General features: G+C 40.4%; 1 long non-coding RNA gene across 1 annotated transcript; it reads right to left on the bottom strand.

Moving 5' to 3' along the window:
• Nucleotides 1-5,934: 5,934 nt before the first annotated feature.
• Nucleotides 5,935-19,070, bottom strand: LOC110362082 (uncharacterized). The gene is made up of 3 exons (XR_002419119.2): nt 18,667-19,070; nt 11,900-11,982; nt 5,935-6,724 (listed from the first exon to the last, which is right to left on the bottom strand). It is a non-coding gene; the product is annotated as an uncharacterized LOC110362082 (long non-coding RNA).
• Nucleotides 19,071-19,497: the final 427 nt, after the last annotated feature.

Raw genomic sequence — 19,497 nt, 5'->3', positions numbered from 1 at the left:
CCTGCCTCCATTTCTTTGCTGTCTCAAGGACAACTTGGGGGAGAACCATGGAGAACCACTCTGAGATAGTTAACCCCCATTTTGCACTAGCCAAGGACCACTGCATGGTTTTCAGGAAATCTTGAAACAGAAAAGTGAGGCTCTAATCTTTTTCAGGTTTCAAAGGGTTAATTTTCCTTTTCTCCAAAATAGAAGAGTGGATGCTGGTTGTTTGAAGAAAATACTCAGAGGATGTGGTTCCTCTGTCTCAGCTCTACTCTTCAAAAATCAAAAATGGAATCACCAGAGGGAAGTGCTTGTCTCTAAATCTCCAGTTAACACCCCAAAAGTGCTTGGATAGCTGCTTCTCTTAAAGCTTTAATGTTTAATTACACTTCTAGGGTAGAAATAATTGTAGAGAGTTATTATAGGCTGCTTTACTTATACCTCTGGTAACATGTCTATTCCATAACTTAAAGTAAAGCTAGAAATACATGGAGAATGAAAAATGTTTCCAGAACTTTTGGTTTTCTAAAGATATTTTTATCCCAGTTCAAGAAAACTTCAATAATAAAGTGTTCTGCAAAATGAAAAATATCTAGTTTCAGATGGATCAATTCTTTCCAATTCAGATTTCTTACTCACATCAGATATATCTGTATGAAACACAAAAATATTTTTTTAAAAAGCTGTTTCAAAAAAGGAAAGTATAAGACTTTCATTTAAAGATGTCAAAACGAGATTTTTTTGACATTGCCAGAGCATTTCATCCTGTTTTTTCTCACATAAATGAAATTTCAGTAAAAAAGACAAGACTTCACAAAGCATTTAGAGAGTGCTACACTATTTTAATGAAAACATATTCTGTTAGTGGTTTGATTATCAATTGTAATCAAAATAATAGAAGGTTTTGGTTTTGTTAAAATATAAAAAATGAAACTCTTAGGTAATAATAAGATACAGCAGCACTCAGCTGGTGTAGAGTGTATAATAGCATCTACTTCAGAATTGAGTTCTCAAACAGTCGTTTGTATTATCCATCAGTCACTGACTTTCCACATATAAAAGATAAATCCTCTTGACATACTTCAGCTTTGGTAAGTAGAAAACAAATGTGAGTCTGAATTTGTAAAGAACTTTTTTAATAAGAAAAATCTTCTACTTTTGAGATTAGATACTTCACTATACTTTTTTTTGGGTTGATTTTACTGACATTTTGAAATCTATTTATAGTTACACATGTAGCTCATTCCACTGATTTTGATGGAACTACGAGAGCTGACAGCATATTTTAAGGACAGAGATTTTAATGATTGAAGGACTTCACTGCATTTCCTGTAGCAGACAATTATCTTTAATGAAAACTGTTTTTCAGCTAGAATTAAAAACAACTCCCTGGTAATAGCCTCCTTCTTGTACAGTGATTTAGAAACACAACTAATTGGCAACCTTGATATTATGCTATATTAAGTAAGTAATCTGCTTTATCTTATTAGGTCTGTTATCATACCTGATTTTCAAATTTGATTTTGAGATATGAAGGACATGAAGATCAGCTATAGGACGCACTTGTCCAGTTGTAAAAATAAACAGAAAAAAGACTGTCCTCCCATGCTATGAAACATCTCATTAAATATGTGACACCTCTCTGATGTAATTGACATTAAACAGCACATTGGGCTACTATAATTATAGGGATCTCACTGCACCAAAATGTATCTTAATGATTAGTCTTATTATGTAGGCTTTCTCCTTATATTAATTTTCTTACCAACGAGAAACAAAATGAAAAAAAATATAACAGTGCTCAAAAGTGAACTTCTGGAAACTCGAGTTAATAAGAAGGAGAGGTGGATATTAGTATACTTTCTTCAGACAGTAAAAATGTTCTTCAAATTGAAGCCTAGTTCATCCCATACACTTTAACAAACAAAGAAGGGGTTCAACTCTAAACCAGATATTCCTGGAAAAAAATCAAGCTACTCATCTATTGAAAGGTTAATAAAAAGCAGGAAAGACATTTAAACCTTTTTTTTTGCCTATTCCAGTGGGTTTTTTTCTGCTTTTAATGGGTACTAAGTGAGTAGGATTTAAAGGGCACAGAAGAAATATCAGCATAGTTTCTTCTACATGGGTGATCTTTCATGACTACTGAATCAAATAAAATGTTCACTCTCACCTAGGTGTGAGATACAAGCAAGACTAAATTACAAGTAACAGAGTACTTCATTAAAAATGTTCTGAGATCACCTCCAAGTTAGGCCAAAATATAAAAACTCTGTCTATTTTCTTACATGAAAAGCTAAGATGTGGAAGAACAAGTTAAGATGAGGGCACCACTGTAAGTTGTTTCTTAGGCTTCCTTGTTAATCTTCTTGCATATAAAATATTCATTTCCGATATTTTCTCATACTTCCACTGATCTTGTTTCTGCAGCAGTGATGGTAAACTTTGTTGGGTCTGATGCCAAACTTATTTTTAAAAGCAGTGTAACTTTCTGTCAGCAATTCCCAGCCAAATCCTTGCTGATGCCAAACCTGGCACCAGTTCTCCACAGCTTTTCTGCACTAGACAACTATTGAACTCTGAAAATATTTAAATATTAATGAAAGGCATGCTTATGGACTGTGATGCTGCTTCTAATTCCTAAATATCCGTGTCTTTCCCCAGACATACCAACTGACTTGCTGGTGACCACCTCTTCCATCTGCCAGCAGAAAAGCGCCACTGCTGACTGTCAAGGACAGGAAGCGGTGGGCAGGGCTCTCTGCTGCACCACCTCTGATTTGGTGGAAACCGTAATTTCCTCTTATTTCCAAGCGTGGAAGAAAGGAAAGGCTTTTGCAGAAGCCTCCTCCTCCTTCCTTATTCTCCTTTTCTCCTATTTCTATCTCTAGAAAGAAGGCATCTCATTGCTGAGGAGACCAGGCTGGTGGCCCAGGCATGGCTGAATATGTGGATATATCTCCTGCTTGGTCAGGACAGGGGAAATGAAATGGTCTGGACTTGTTCATGTTGGATCCTGACTGCCAGACACATCATGCTGGAGATGAGGGAGGACTTGGATCAGAACCCGTCTGTGCATCAGGAGTGCGCAGCTGTGTTTTCCTTTTCCTCCTGCAGAAGCACAGAGGAAAAGCGAAAAGACGTTGTGTCATCTGAGACAGCCTCTGTGTCATCTCCGGTTGAGAACAGTGTCCTTTGCCTGCTGCCAGGGTGCTGAAAGCCTGCCGTAGGGATAAAGATTGCAGGAGAGGTAATCTGCTGGTAGCATGTTCCCAGTCACGCCTTTGGTGCCATAGCTCTGAGGGCAAAGGCAGTTCCCTAAACTCTTCTGTCCACACCGCTAGTCCCTGCTCTTCCCAGAGCTGACACTGGCTGGGGGTGCTGGAAAGCACGAGCCTCCCAGGTCTTTCTGCGGAGAATGGCAACGATTTAATGAAGAAGTGCAAGTGGGTGCATGTCTGGAAAGAAGCGAGGGGCACAAGAGCAGATGTGCAAGGTCTGTGCATGATGGGCCACCACCTTGCAGACATAACGCAGCCTCCACAAGGCAGCGAGCCAGGGAAAGGCTGCCCCTCTCCAGCTTCTGCTGAGAGGTTTGTGTGCCTCTTAATGTGCACACGAGGGGATCAGCCACCTGCCTGGCAACAGAGGCTTCCTGCAGGTGCCTTGCCTGAGGACAATATCCTGCTACGAAACATGTTAGAAAAACATCAGTTTGGGATGCATCACTCACCTTTTAAAATCATTGAACAGTAATCAGCAGTGATTCAGAGCCTGGTTTTGACAGTTTTCTGGAGTTATGTAACGTCCTTCATATCTTATATATATATATTGTAGATATATGCATTATATTAGTGTACATACACATTATTATATATATACTACATGCACACATACATGGTAGTACTCTTCTTAAAAATACGTACAACCTTTTTATTTAAAAAGGATGGAGAGTATCATGAAATGTCAGACCCTGAAAAATCCCACATGATGAGGGAATGCCACATAATTCACAATCTGTTCTGTGGCAGGTGACTTTGAGGGGCTTCCAGCAGAGGAATCTTATGACATTGAATTTAGCTGACTGTGCAATTTTAGAGTCTCCTTCCTAAGGAGGGAATTCAATTTGGATTTTGAATTTCCTACTTGAAATGCAGGGTCTCCAACGCACAGTATTTCTGTTGTTGTTGTTATTCTGATTTGTTTTGCTCCCTATTTTGCATTGCAAATCTTTTGTTTGGAATTGTTAGCGAGGCTTGCTAACAGACAGCCCCTGTGGACTCAGCCCACTCACACATCAACCTGGTGAGCTGGCTAGCAGACAAAGCCACTGTCTTCTCCAGAAACAGCAGACAGGTTGAAGCTGACTTTTCCTACAAGCTTTTTGTGCTTCTCTTGAATTAGCTCCAGCTGCCAGGCTAGCTCTGAATCGGGATGCAGGGATTCCCAACTGGAAGACCAAGCAGAAGAGGGCCTCCTCGCCTCCTCACCTCCCCAACCACCTCTTTTATTGGTCTCTCTTCTGTTGAGATGCCCCCACTAGTTGGATGTAGCTCCTTCTTCCACGTAGAAGACTGTGTGAATGTCCTGGGCATCCTCCTGCCCTTGCTGCCAGAGCAGGACCTCAGTGTTCTCACCTCTTATGGAAAAAAATTGTGTGCTGGATTTATATTTCCCTTTTTGACCAAGCAGGTATCTGAAATGTATTATTCCAGTCTGCAATTTATATTTAAACCCTTTTTTCCAATGGATACTCAGAAAATATCATATGTCGGTCTTCAGCAGCTTAATTATACAATGTGTTTTACTGCTTTCCCCTGGACTTTGAACCTCTATTTGTTAGAGCTTATTCGTGCTATGAAAAAATTCTATTTTTTATACCAAGAAGGTACAGCTTCAGTAATTAATTATTAGACTGCGGTAGTCTTTGTTTATCTTGAGTAAGTCCTCACCTCATAGACTGTTTCGATATAAAGACACATTCAATATGGAAATCCTTCATTTTCCTGAAATGAACAGCAAAATATTCGCCTATTTCAAGAAGTGGGATTTCATCCAGCTTGACAAAAGAGTATGATATTCTGGTGTTAACATATAAGAATATATTTCATGCTAAAATATTTAAAATGTACGATTACCTATATCATATCCTGGTGGCTTCTCAAGAAAGAAAACTAAAAAGGGTCAGCTACTAAACAGGTGCCCACATCAGCAGAAGTGGGAAACATTGCAGGATCCGTGACACGCACAGCTTCAGGGCAGGATAGCTACAATAGGTTGAGGAATCTAACCTTGCAATATTTACGGGGTACAACATGATACAGATGACTTTTTCCCCCTTTTTTTCTATGCTTTGCCTCCCAACCAATGTTCTTTGAAGGCGTTTAGAAATAAGCTAGTGCTGGGAATATTTTATGGGATGTTTTGTTTATACAAAATACATTTGTACAGCTTTTCTATAGAAAGTAATAACATGATATTAGTGTTTTCAAAACAAACCTACTGTGAAGGAAAAAGTTTTACCTAAGGAAATTCTGTTTGTGGGTGTTTCAGGTGTTCTCTGGATATTACTAGTATATGACCCATAGCAGTTTTCTGTAGGGGTAACACAGGGTTCCTGTCTCTATGTTTAAGGGTAAGTTATCACAATTTAAAATTTTTCTTTTTTTTTTTTTTTTTTTTTTTTTGTGGGAATGGTTCGAGTCTAACTCCGAAAGAGAGGTTAATAGAAGCCTTTTAACATGGAAATGAGTGCTGTCAAAAAAAGAAAAGAAAGGACAATGATATGACAGATCTTTTAGAAGTCATAAAGAGGAGATCACAGTCTTCAAAGATTTGTATTCAAGTGTTTTCACCAAAATATTCTGCTGCTGGGTAAAAAAATACAAAAAGCTAAAACTGGTTCACCACAATTACTTATTTTCCACCAAGAAATGTGCCACAAATTAAATTGGTAGAAATAGATATACATGTTTCTTCTCCCAGGAGAAAGTCTGTAGCATAGTAATGTATTAAATTTAGAGTGTTAAGAGTGTTTTTCCTGACCTAGGAGATACTATAGGTGTTTTCATAGAGTGGAATTGCAGACGAACTGGCTGGCAGTTTCATCCTAACATTTGGAAAGGGAAAACTCTGTGTTTAGAAGTTTTGCTGCCACTAAAAAACCTGAAGTAGGTAATCATTCTTCCTTGGATGACAAATAGGGTCATGATATTTATTTCTGCATCCTCTTCAGAAGGTAAATGTTGGGTTATCACTAAACACATGGTACTTGTATTGCATCCAGATCAGCAGGTGCAAAAAACAATCAGAATTTCTATTTAATATTGAACTCCATTGTTTCTCCTTGTACCTACACACATAGGTACACCGTTTTCAGTAATTCTGAAAATTACTCTGAAAGACATCATTTGGTACTCTCAAGAGTACGAACAGGAGCTAACATAAAGATGGTCTCACAATGTAAATAAATTTCACCTGTTCCTAAACATTAGCAATTTAACAACCTGATTTGTCCCACCAGTAATAGTGGACTGTCTAAACTGCTTATTAAAATAGAGTATACAACAGTCTGATTTTATTATTTTCTTATAATTTTGAAGAGAAATCTACTTGGAAGTTTTTCAACAGAATGTTAATGTTTCTCTTTTGTCTTTGATGGTAACTTTCCTTTCTCCTGTCTTACTCTTCATACCCACATCATCCCGTGCTTCTTTCATCTACTTCCAAATGTTAACATCTGACAAAAAAAAAAAAAAATAATCAAATAAAGGTCACAACACAATCACATATCACACATATCAATGCAATTTGGGGGATGGATGCTGGATCAATCATTGCCTTCACACTTGAGGTTGCACTGTCAGAACCACTTGACTTCTCCGCCATCAGTTGGAGGGGTCCCAGTGGGTGCTGACTGCTGCACAGGGAAGGGACTTCAGCTCTGCCAAGGCAGGAGGTTTCGGCTATTCAGCAGCAGGTACATCCATGTGCTGAGCACCAACAGGTCTCACCATAGCAAAGCTGTGAAGGAACCTCTTGTCCTACAACTCTATCCCTTTCCCTGTACAAAATGAGGCTCACTCTTGGTGCTTCAAGGAAAAAAAACCTGCCAAAGTCTGACTCTTTGCAAATAATTGTCTTAGCTGGGATTCAGTGTTGGGAGGCCAGTCACACCTCTCCAGAAAATAAATCTACAATGCAGAACAGACAAGGCAAATGCTTTTCAGAGTTTGTTCTGCTGCATAAATTTCTACTGAAAAACATCTTTCCGTTGCTAATGTGGTGATAACTTGACATTCATGTAACGTGTTGCATATTGAATAATGTGGGTGATTTTTAAAAGCAGTGTTCAAGATTCCCCTAGAAAAAAATGAAGCTGTTAGAAATTATTTAGACCATTCACTTTCCTTAAGGCATTTGCTATGGAAATAAGAAAAATGGTTTGCTTATTTGGGAATGAAAATTTGTTGTTGAGACGTTATCTTCATTGTCTTAGTCATAATTATATCCTCAAAACACATATCCAAGCTATATATATAGTCAGATGAAGACTTTAGCTCATAACACCTGAAATGTGGACATATCTTAGGGCCCTCAAATAGTTAATATGATTCTGACCCTAACTATTCCCCATTTTAAGACAGAATACATAACAAAAAAGTCCAGATGTGATGCTAACACTTATAATAATTTAGGTATAGATACCTTAAATTGAAGATTTGTGGGAGCTTCACTGAGCCCTCTCATCTTTTACCACGTTTTTAAAATTGTGCCAATATCCAGGTTTCAGTGAAAAGCTTTATTTGAAATTTTAATCTTCAATATGTGTTAACCAGTAAGCATAAATACCTTGGCGAGTCTAGGTCTCCCAGTCCTACAACCTCACTGCACTAGCTAGTGTGCATTATTACCCCAAAAGCAATAGCAGGACAGTATTTTTTATCATAAAACTAAATTGAAAGAACATTTGTGTAGGGAATCTGGGGTTTCTTTGACTAAAGACTTGGAGAAGTTTCAGCTTTGTGGAAGAAGGATGGATGCTTCATGGTCCACTTGTACTTTCCAGGTGTGGTGTGAGGATGTGCGTACTCTCACAGGGGTTCATGTCACAGATCAAACTCGGGCACGTTGTTTAGTCCCCACTCCGCACTCGCTTGGCATCCTGAAGAACAAAATGTACCTGTGGTGGCTTTGTGCACATCCCACAACCTTTCCACCTCCTACATCTGGCACATGCCTCGTGCTCGGGTGTGGGCAGCCCCACATGAGCCCCACTGTGCCAAGGGCACAGCTGCATCCGCTGCTCCCCAGTGTGGTCTGCTGAGCACATGCAGCAGCAAGGCACTCCCTGCCAGCACTGCCCTGGCACTTCTGCGTTGCTTCCTGGAGATGCTGGTGCTCCCCCAGCTCTGCTTCCCAGGGACAGTGCTGCTGCTCAGCTGCAGGAGCAGGGTGGGAACCTGCGATGGCCAGGACCAAGAAGGATATGAAGCCTGCAAGGGTCATATCTCTGCCATGGGACCTTGCATGAGGGGCTGTGGGTACAAAGCTTTTGCAGCCCACCTGGCCACCCAGCACATGCGTGCCTATGAAAAGCCATTTTGTTTGAAAAGAGGGCAATTGTGCAATGCCTTTGGCTCACCTCTGGCTGGGGACTGATTTCTTGTCACCCCGGTGTGACATACAAGCTGCATTGCATACTCTTCATGAAAGTTAAAAATAAATGTGGAGTGACATGCGGTGTCAGATAGCGTGTCTCCAGCTGCCAGGTTAAATTGAGCTCTGTTGACCGTAATGCAAGCTTGGCACCTGGCTCACATGTAAACACCTATATTTAGCTACCTAACTTCAGGTGTCTTAATCCCACCTCTTTGTGGGGGGAATCAGTTACCTGAACATAGACATTTAGTGCCATTTCAAGGGCCATAACCTTGAAATGCCCGAGGACATTTGATACATCTGAGCCATCTGATATCTCAAATCACATTATTTGCTTATATTTAGGTATTGTTCTCTGTCTCCAGCCCAAAGTCTGAGAAATTAGGGGCACAAATCCTTTCCTGTTCTTCCCACCAGTCTCTCAGATAAACTGCGGTTTCTTTGAGTTCATCGCAAGTTTAAAATAAAACACATGCATAAAATCTAAGGGGGATCACAGCTACTGAGAATTGTAAAGATAGAGAATTAACACACACAGTATCAAGAAAACCTTAAGTTTCATTTATAAGGGTGAGAAAAGACAAAATTCTGATACAAAATAATGCCTTTGGGGATAAAGAATTTTATGACTTAAAAGTTTCGACAAGATCACAATGACAAATACACTAGGGAAGAAATTTATATTAAAGTCATAAATAAGACTCTCTAACTGCTAGAAGTGACAGAAAATAAAAAGCTGCAACTGCAAGGCTTTAGAATCAGAGTAGTTTTCTGTACTTGGGGAATGCAGAATATTTTCAGTGTGAACAAAGAAAAATTGATTTAAATTCTGGAAAAAAAAATTCTTGATGAGATACAGGACTCAGAATTGTACATGAAAAGGGTAGTTTAAAAATATTGTAGATCCATTTGAGATCTCTCACTTGTTGAAAATCATGCTGTGGTTAATTTCTAGCTCCCTATCATTTGTGGCTAATTTTCATTTACATATACAACTCCAGTAATGATTAAAAAAAAAAAAAGAAAGAAAGAAAGAAGAGACCTCTCATAATTACTAAGAGAGAATACAAACCTATGCCTGAATCCAGGAATGGTTCTCAGGCATCATAGGTAAGTTCCTACTTTCAGTGGGACAGTGAAAATTATTTTATTATATATATATATATATATATATAAAATTTTATTATTTTATATCAATATTCTTACGTACCTGGGGGAGAGCCTAAATACTGCTGTAGATTTACTTCTGTATACTTAATATTCATCAAACCCAAAGCCTTGTGTCCCTTTTTCTGGTGGGATGCCCTAATTCACCAGGAACAAGGATTTCATCCTCATTTTCTCTCTGAACTACTGCATATTGACTTCTTCCAGGCAAATGGAACAAGACCCAGATGAAACATGAATATTCCTACTCTGCCCTGTGCAGCTGGCTGAGGTGGCCTCAGATGCGAGTCAAATTTCTCTAGCAAATGTCCAGTGCCAGGAATAGTCACACAAGTGTTGAACAAGTGAGGGTGGCAGCAACTACGGGCTCTGCATCCACTGGCTTTCCTTGCTGCATTTTTTTGTGGAGCCAAATCAGTCAAGCATTCCCCAAGCAAGATGCTCACTCACAGTGCTCCTCAGGTCTAGTGGGGTGGGTTTAAGAAGGTGGCATTAGCTGTTTGGCACTTTGGGACAGAGGGCTTCCAAGAATGTGCCATCTCTAATCCAGGTTAAGACAACAGTTGAACAGGGGTTTTGAGACTCTAAATTATAGAATTATTTGTGAACTCTTTTGTGATAGCAGTTCCTGGACTCCTTCCTTAGAAAAAAAAGCAGATTCTGCACGAAACAGTAGTTTTGTCTGAATGCAAAAGGCCAGATTCACCAATGGTGTCAGCTGGCCCAGCTCCACTGCATGCAAGAGCCTTGCACTCAACCAGCCAACACGTGCACTCAGAAATGTTGGGTGGGGATGATGTCTCATCCTCTGGTCTTCGCAGTAATTTGTATGGCCATAATTTTAGATATTTCCAGAGAAGACCACGCCTGGAAAGGAGTAAAATCATTCCACTGAAGATGAAAATAGATAAAATAGTCAATTGAAGCTCAAAAGTACATTGTGCCAAGATGCTGGCCGGAGCTGCAATTAGAGCAAGCAGAGTTTTTTTAAACAGGCAGATATGCAAACAGTAATAAATCAACAGGACGTGGCAGCACATAATCAGCTACTAACTTTATACGTGTAATTTAGAAGAGTGGCTGATGTGTGAAACAGAAACAGTTAATTTCCAAGGGACATATGCAGAGAAAATCAAACCCTCTCTGACCATGAACAGATCCAGCAGCCATACCAGTGTGTTGGACACCATGTGTAGGAGCCTCCTGTGCTTGGGGCTCCCAGCTGGCCCTGCCTATGGCACAGTCATTCTGCTGAGGGTGTGAAAGAGCACCATAAAAAAATAAATATTAATGTCTTTAGAGTAAGAACTGAAGCATATAGTTTGCCCAGAGAAGCTGCAGATGCCCCATCATTGGACACATTCAAGGTCACATTGTATGGGGTTTGAGCAACCTGATCTAGTGAAAGATGCATCTGTCTATGGCAGATGGGTTGGACTAGATGAACTTTAAAGGTCCCTTCCAACCCAAAACATTGTATGGTTCCATATTTCAAGTCAGCATACTTAGCCTTCCCTCACAAATAGCTTCATGGAGATGCAAACTGTGATACTGAGTGGTGGAAATGATGACTGCCCTTCAGAAGTGGGAGCTGGTTCATATTCTCTGCTAAGATGCTAAGGGAGGGGAATGGGTCATTCAGGTCAGAATTGGAGGCAACAAATATATTCTTTTCCTGTTCATACACTGGGAACGTGTTCTCTCAGCTACGTCATTTGGTAGCTCAAAATTTAATTTTATTTCCATTTTCCTGCCTTAGACAAGGAAGTTTATTGAAATGTAATTTTTAAGGGACAGTATAAAGAGGCAGCAGATTCCCATCAATGCATAAACAGTTAAAAGACTAAACCAATTTCTACTAAAAATCAGCCCTTTCTTTATGCATGTATTTCTTCATAGATGTCAGAGTCTGGGGGCTGAAATTAATCATGTTTTGAACTTTCTGAAAGTGATAATTTTAGGAAGTATGAGCAACAGTAACTGAAAAAAATTAGGAAAGTAAATTTTTTTGCAGTCGGTGCAGTGTTCATTTCACACATTGTGTTACACAAACAGTAGTGTAGCTATTCAGTTTTCATAATTTCACCTTGACTTTGTCCTCTGCTGTTTCTTATCTTGTCTGTGTCTCCATATGAAGGTGAAACTTGGGAGGAACCATCTTTCAGCACACTAAGAAATAAAAAGAAGTGAAAAAGATTGAAAAAAGGCTGACAGCTGAAAACTTCAGTTTGGAAGTTATGTGATACTAACCAAGTCACATTAAATGATAAATTTGGATTTAGATGCAAGACAAAGTACCTCAAGATTGTTGTAGAGCTCTCAAAATTATACTTTGGACAAAGCCACTAGATTTGCTCAAGGAAAGGAGCTTACCTGTCCAGAATGACATTCACAGAGGAGTCATACAGGATATAATATACATGAGACCTCAAAATAAAATTCTACAGGGAAATGATACAGAAAGCTGCGTATCCTTTGCCAAACAGCACTGCCAATGCCAAGCATATGGAAAAAGATACAAAACCTTGGATGCACACTTCTGTGGTGAGTACACACAGGGGGAACAACAAATGTCACCGTATTACAAGCTCAAACAAGCTTCACGAGACAGTGATGCAGCAGATGACAAATGGACAGTCAGCCTGAGAGCTAATCAGACACATTACTCGTTAAACAGTCAGAGAAGCAGAAGCCAAAGTGATGCCAAAAGCAAACATGTTTTCTCTGAGGAAAGAAAACAACAATAATCTTATGATGGAAGAAAACTGACTGCCATAATCCAATCCTTATCACCAGGGAAGCATCACAGAGCTCAGTGTTGGTGTCTCTCTTATACCTTTGGGCAAGGACCTGTGAGCCAGGGAAGCCCCCAGTGGGTGGCAGCACAGCCCGATGTGCACCCCCAAGTAGAGCCCCCCTTGGGCTCTGTTTTCCCCTGTGCTGGAGGCTCTTGGCCCTGGGGCCTTTTTGCTGCTTGGCATCACTGCCCTTCTCCGGGAATGAGCCATTCTGCTTCCTGCTGGGCTTGCTCACCGATGCTGGGCTGAAGCTTCTTGGCTTCACTGTCCATGTCCTCTCCATGGGCTGCTCTCCCCATGCCACCCTGCAGCCCACTGAACATTTGCCCCTTCACCATGCCTCTGCAGCAGGTTTTCTAATTGCTTCTCTGGTCTCAACTTTGTGCACGTGTGTGTGTGTGTGTGCGCGCGCATTAGACTTTTTCCAGGTTTTTCCCATGTGAGATATTTACGTTCCATTTGACAGAAAATACGTCCCCTGTAACAGTACCACAGGAAAAGACCACCTTAGAAACGTGTCAAACCCCTTGGTTTCATCCAGCAGATGCATTTGCTGGAGATGGCAGGTGAACCAGCTGTGTCAAGTGTGTTGTGAGGTTATATTCAGAGGAAGAAGAAGTTCACACCTATGTCCTATGTACTGAACTTGAAAAATTCCGGTGATCTTACAAAATAGTCTATGTCTGGGGCAAAAAGCTGGGGAAGCAGGCTCTGTGCCTCAGAACCACACAGCAAAAAAGAGAACCAGCAAACATCCAGGCACATGCAATTCAGCACAGAAAAAGGACCTTTCATTTAGATGCTGACTCCAAGAAGCTAAACAGTCACACTAAACCACAACATTTTCTATTACCTAGAAAGGAGAAGAGTATTTAGAGAAATGGTAAATATAAACTATTTTTTCCATGCTTAATGAACCGGGAGGCTGTAGTGAATTGGTATGCTGATAAAGACAAAACACTTATTCTGGCCCTTAAAAAAGGAAGAGACTAAAGGGGTCAATGAGATTTCAGTCATGAGTTGCTATGATGATAAATGAAAAACAAGTTTGTTCACTGATGGCTCTAGAAAAGCATTGCACAATCCTTTGCAATGGTGTGGCCAACACTTAAAAACCCCAATAGAATAATCATCGTAGGAATGAACAAAAACCAAGCTTTCAATAAACTCAAATAAAGAATGTGGCTTTGGTCTCAGTCCACGGGTGAAAAATGTTTCATGTTTTTATTTATGGGAGGCCACTATTATCTGACACTGACCATAAACCACTTGTTGACAGTGCCAAAAGTGGCCTGGCAAACTGTTCTGCTGCTGCTAAGAATAGAGCTTGTTTTTTCAGCTACAAATGTATGATTTGCAAATTGAACAGCAAGTGGGGAAAGAATTAGTGGTTACAGACGCACTCAGAGCATTTTGACAGTGCAATGGAGCTAAGTCAAGAGGTATGTTATGTACTGTGAATCTGATTAAAAATGTGGTCTGGTTTCAGGTGAAAATAAGGACTATTATTCCTGGCACTATTGTTAGGAACAAGACCCCACAAAAAATAGCCCTGGAGAACCAGTACAGTGTATTCCTCAACCCCATTGTAAGGGAAGGTTTTCAGCACTGCTGAGTTTTTATTTGGAAGCATCAAGATAATGGTTGCCAAGCTATTATAGAAAAAAAAAAATACTTCAAAGGCTAGGTATAAGGATGATTTACAGAATAAAAAACCTTAGAGTAGGACAAGACTTTAATGATTACCTAAAAAGACCAATTGCTTTCATTAATGGTGTTTGGCTTACAAAAAGGACAAAGAATATGTATGGCAAGTCATCTGAAAGAGCCAATGCTTGTGATATAAGAAGACTTGGCCCATTAAGGAATTACAGGTAGAGACTTTCTCACAGTGCCTATATTTATTTATGATGACGCACCTCCTATAGTTGTTCTGCCTTTCCTGTGATTACAATACTATATAGTAACCATGCTTAAACAAATGATCATATATTTATTTTTGTGGAATATAGTATTCCTGGCCTGACAACAGCATGCTTATCAGTAGGAATGAGTTCGCAGTGAAATTTTAATTTGAAAATATAATTAACTAGCTCCAATTACCTGTAGTCTAAGTAGTTTAAGCAGTTGGAATAAGTTATTGACAAAAATATGGCACCTACCTAAAAAGATACTGAGATTGACATGCATCTGTATTTAATACTATTCAGCTAAATAAGATTATCACTAAGGGAGTAAAGGACTTTTATTTTTCTTTCCCTGCAGAAAACAAGATACCTTCACTGCTGTATGCTATATCAGATATGGAAAATTTTGGAAACAAGCAAAAAAAGCAGTATAAGACATATGGCTTGGAATCCAATTCCTTCAAATGGCATTGCAATAGCACTGGGGTAGCAAGAACTAGCTCTATCTTTTGATGAGGTGGTTACTCAAGATCAGTAAATATGACAAAGAAACAGAGAAAGCACCTCAATTTTCCATCAAAAGAAGGGCCACAAGTTCTCTGCTGTGGAGAAGGCAGCTGCAGGTAGGCCACAAATACAGCAGGATGAGATAGCTGAACCAAAGCACAGCAGAGCCAGAAAGAGTGAACACTGCCTAACAAAACCAGGGTATTGCTGTAGGAGAGCCATAGGTCTAGCAAAATTGTAAATCACATATAAGTTTTAATGTAAACGAATATAAAGCACATGGAGAGAAATAGTTCTAACTAGACATACCTACTGAAAGTCTCTAGATCAGTTATTACATCTTAGAAAATGGATTGTAGAAGCATTGTGAAAGATTCTAGGAAGATGTCTGCTTGGTACTTAAAACAAAACATTACAAATCATTAGAAAAGGGACAGAATCAAATAAAAGAAAAGAGAAGAGAAGAAAAGAGAAGAGAAGAAAAGAGAAGATGAAAAGAGAAAGAAAAGAGAAAGAAAAGAGAAAAGAGAAAAGAGAAAAGAGAAAAGAGAAAAGAGAAAAGAGAAAAAAGAGAAAAGAGAAAAGAGAAAAGAGAAAAGAGAAAAGAGAAAAGGAAAAAGGAAAAAGGAAAAAGGAAAAAGGAAAGGAAAAGAAAGGAAAGGAAAGGAAAGGAAAAATGAAAGGAAATGAGAAAGGAAAGGAAATGAGAAAGGAAAGGAAATGAGAAAGGAAAGGAAAGGAAATGGGAAAGGAAAGGAAAGGAAAGGAAAGGAAAGGAAAGGAAAGGAAAGGAAAGGAAAGGAAAGGAAAGGAAAGGAAAGGAAAGGAAAGGAAAGGAAAGGAAAGGAAAGGAAAGGAAAGGAAAGGAAAGGAAAGGAAAGGAAAAAGAAAAGAAAAGAAAAGAAAAGAAAAGAAAAGAAAAGAAAAGAAAAGAAAAGAAAAGAAAAGAAAAGAAAAGAAAAGAAAAGAAAAGAAAAGAAAAGAAAAGAAAAGAAAAGAAAAGAAAAGAGAAGAAAAGAAAAGAAAATTATGCTATTGTCTGTCCACACCTGGAGCATTACTTATGGTCCTGTCCTCCCAGCTGACCGACATGTCTAATAGAATAAGGACAGTGGAAGGTGACAGAGAACAGTGGCAAGAATGAGTAGGAGTACGAAAGAACTGCTTTATAAGTAGACTAGCGTTCTTTAAGACAGAAAAATATTCCTTAGGTGAATATTTTAAGAGTGCATGAAATCACTAGCACCATGGATAACACAAAGAGGGAGTGATTATTCACTACCCACAGCACAGGAATAAAGAAATTAATGTCAGCAGCAACTTTGAAGCAAACAGATGTAGCAGAAAACGTATGTGTTGTGGAATGGTTGCTGCAGGATGTTAGGGAATCCAGAAAGATAAATTGGTTCAAATTTACTTTGAGAAATGCATAGGTGAAGAGACCATCGAGAATCATTAAAGTGACAGGTAAGAACACTGCCACCTGCTAGGTTGCAGGAGGCTGAGGCAGTCAAGTTGCAGCAAGGGAAGCAGGACCTTATGGTACCCTTTTCTCACCATCTGTTACTGAGAACACAGACAGGACTATGGACTGTACACACCTTGCTTTGACCTGAGCATAACTCCACATAGGTTCTGCGTAGTGGCACCTACACTTTAGAATATATGGAGAAAACTCCAGAAAATCCATGGAGACACAAAAGAGGTTTCTGAAAATATTTTAAGGGAGAACAGAAAGAAAGAGCTGCAATGAAAGCAAGCTCCACCTGTTTTGCTGCCTGTAGAGTTTACTGAAATGTCAGATTCAGAGAGAAAAAAGTCATAGAATCACAGATCATTTGATGCTGCATAGCACCTCTGGAGATATCTAGTCCTTGCTCACAGCAGAGTCAGCTCCAGCCCATTGCCCAGGACTGTGTCAAGCTGGGTTTTTAACATCTTCACAGATGGAGACCTCACAATCTCTTCTACGCTACGTGTGCCAGTGCTTGATAACCCTGGCTGTAGAGTTTGTTTCTTGTGCTTAAATGGAATTTCCCTGATTTCCTCTTGTGCCCATTGCATCTTGTCCTATGTCCTGGTTTTGTTAAAAACAAGACCAGTTTCTCTATTAGCGAATTTTTCCTTTCAACTAAGTTCTTCTAAGTAACCACACTTTTCTGAATTTGGCTGCATGTTTTTAAGACACTGTTAACTCCAGAGGTGATAACGGTAGCAATGGTATGCAGAAGAGCCCCAGGTTTAGACTCATTGCTATGGCAGCCAAGGTTACTGATAAATTTGCATGTCCTGTAAGTGAGAGGGGCGTATTTGCAAGGAAGGGTGAACAGAACAGGTGACTAAAATTGACCAACTAAGTAGTCCACCCCATACGCTCTATAAAAGTGGGAGATCACAAGGGTCTTGCTCCTCTTCAACCATGACCGGCATCTGAAGAGGACCCTGCCTGTCGTGCCTGTGATCCTAGGCCTAGTTCCAGGCGCTGCATCCCTGAATCTAGTTCTGGTTTACTGCAGAGTCCAGCCCAGGACTCCCGGGTACCTGCCCTGCAGCTGCTGGAGCAACGCCAGCTCCACTATGCTGGGAAGTTCAAGAGTGGTTTTGTATCTTTTGTATTATTTTCTCTATTCATTAGTAGCATTAATAAAGCATTTTTAACTTTTCCAACTTGTAAGTCTCTCTCCCTTTTCCTCCTATTACCTTTCATTAGTGGGGAGGGTGAGGGGTTAACAGAGAGCATCTGCCACCGTTTATTGTCCCCTGCAGTAAACAGTGACATCCTGCCACTGAATACCACTAAGAGTCTGACTCCATCTTTACTCCCTCTTATCAGGTATTTCTATACATTGGTAAGATTTTCCTGAGCCTTCTCTTATCCAAGCTGAACAGCCTCAGCTTTCTCAGCCTCTCCTCATAAACATCTCAATCCCTTCATCACCTTTGAGGCCTTTTGCTGGGCTTGCTCCAGTATCTCCATGTCTCTGTTGTACATGGAAACCCAGACTTCAGTCCAGCACTCTGGATGTGTCACACCAGAGCTTAGTGTGACCTGATGGCAATGCTCCTCACTGTGTAGCCTGGGATGATTTTGGCCTTCTTTGCTGCAGTGGTACGTTGCTGGCTCATGTTCAACTTGGTTTCCACCAAGAGCTCCAGTGTCTTCTCTGCTAAACTGTCTTCCAATCCACTGGCCCCCAGTGTGGAGGTATATGCCCACTGGCACATGAGGTTAGTCCTCCTCAGGGACAGGACCTGGCATTTCCCTTTTCTGAATTTCATGAGATAACCACTGGCCCTTTTTTCCAGCCTGTCAAGGTCCTTCAAAATGGTAAAACACCCACTTGATGTATCAGCCACTTCTCCCAGTTTTGTATCATCTGCACACTTGCTGAGGAGGTAGCCTGCTCCATCATCCAGACCATTAATGAAGATGTTGAGCAGCACTGGTCTTAGTATTGACCCCTGGGGTGCAACCTCTAGTGACGAGCCAGCAGCTGGGCCTCATGTCACAGGCAGTGCACAACCTTTTTAGCTCAGCACTTCAGACAGTTTTTTGATTTACCTCACTGTTCACCTATCTAATCTATACTTCCACAGTCTGTCTATGAGGATGTTATGAGAGGTGGTGTCAAAAGCCTTACCAGAGGTGAGATAAACAACATCCATTGCTCTTCCTTCATCCACTGAGCCAGTCATCTCATCATAGCAGGTTGGCCAGGTATGATTTCCCCTTCACAAATTCGTGCTGACTGCTCCCAATCACTGTCTTGCCCTGGATGCTTATGTGTGATTTCCAGGATTAGTTGCTCCAGGATATTCCCAGGGGTCAAGCTGGATCTGGCAGGCCTGTAGTTCCTCCTTCTTGCTCTTCCTGAAGACAGGAGTGGCATGTGGAACCTCCCCTGATCATTGTGACCTTTCAAAAGTAATCTAGAGTGCTTCCTCAATGACACCAGCCAGCTTCTTCAGCACTCACGGACATGTCCTGTCAGGTTCCATGGACTTGTGCATGTCCAGTTTGTTTAAACACCTCCTACTGTGATGACCTTCCACCACAGGTAAGTCTCCATCACTCCAGAATTTCCCACTCATCTCAGGAGCCTGGGATACTTGAAGGCTGTTCTCACCACTAAAGACAGAGGGCAAGTGTCATTGAGTACCTCAGCCTTTTCCATGTCCTTTGTCACTAGGCCACCTGCCCCATTCAGCAGTGGGCCCATGTTTCCACTTGTCTTCCTTTTGCTGCTGTTGCACCTGCTGAAGCCCTTTTTGTTGCCCTTTATTTCCCTGTCTGGGTTCAACTCCATGTGGATTTTGGCTTTCCTGACCCCGTCCCTGCTCACTCAAATAGTTTTTCTCTCTGTATTCCTCCAGTGTGTCCTGCCCGTTTCCCTTTATGTACACTTCCTTTTTGTTTCTGATTTGTCAAGAGATCCTTGTTTATCCATACAGACCCCCGACACCTTTTCTTG

The sequence above is a fragment of the Columba livia genome, chromosome 3 (assembly GCF_036013475.1).
Source record: "Columba livia isolate bColLiv1 breed racing homer chromosome 3, bColLiv1.pat.W.v2, whole genome shotgun sequence".
NCBI classification, from domain to species: domain Eukaryota; kingdom Metazoa; phylum Chordata; class Aves; order Columbiformes; family Columbidae; genus Columba; species Columba livia.
Note: the sequence above shows the minus strand (reverse complement) of the source record. Positions and strands in the feature narration are given on the sequence as shown.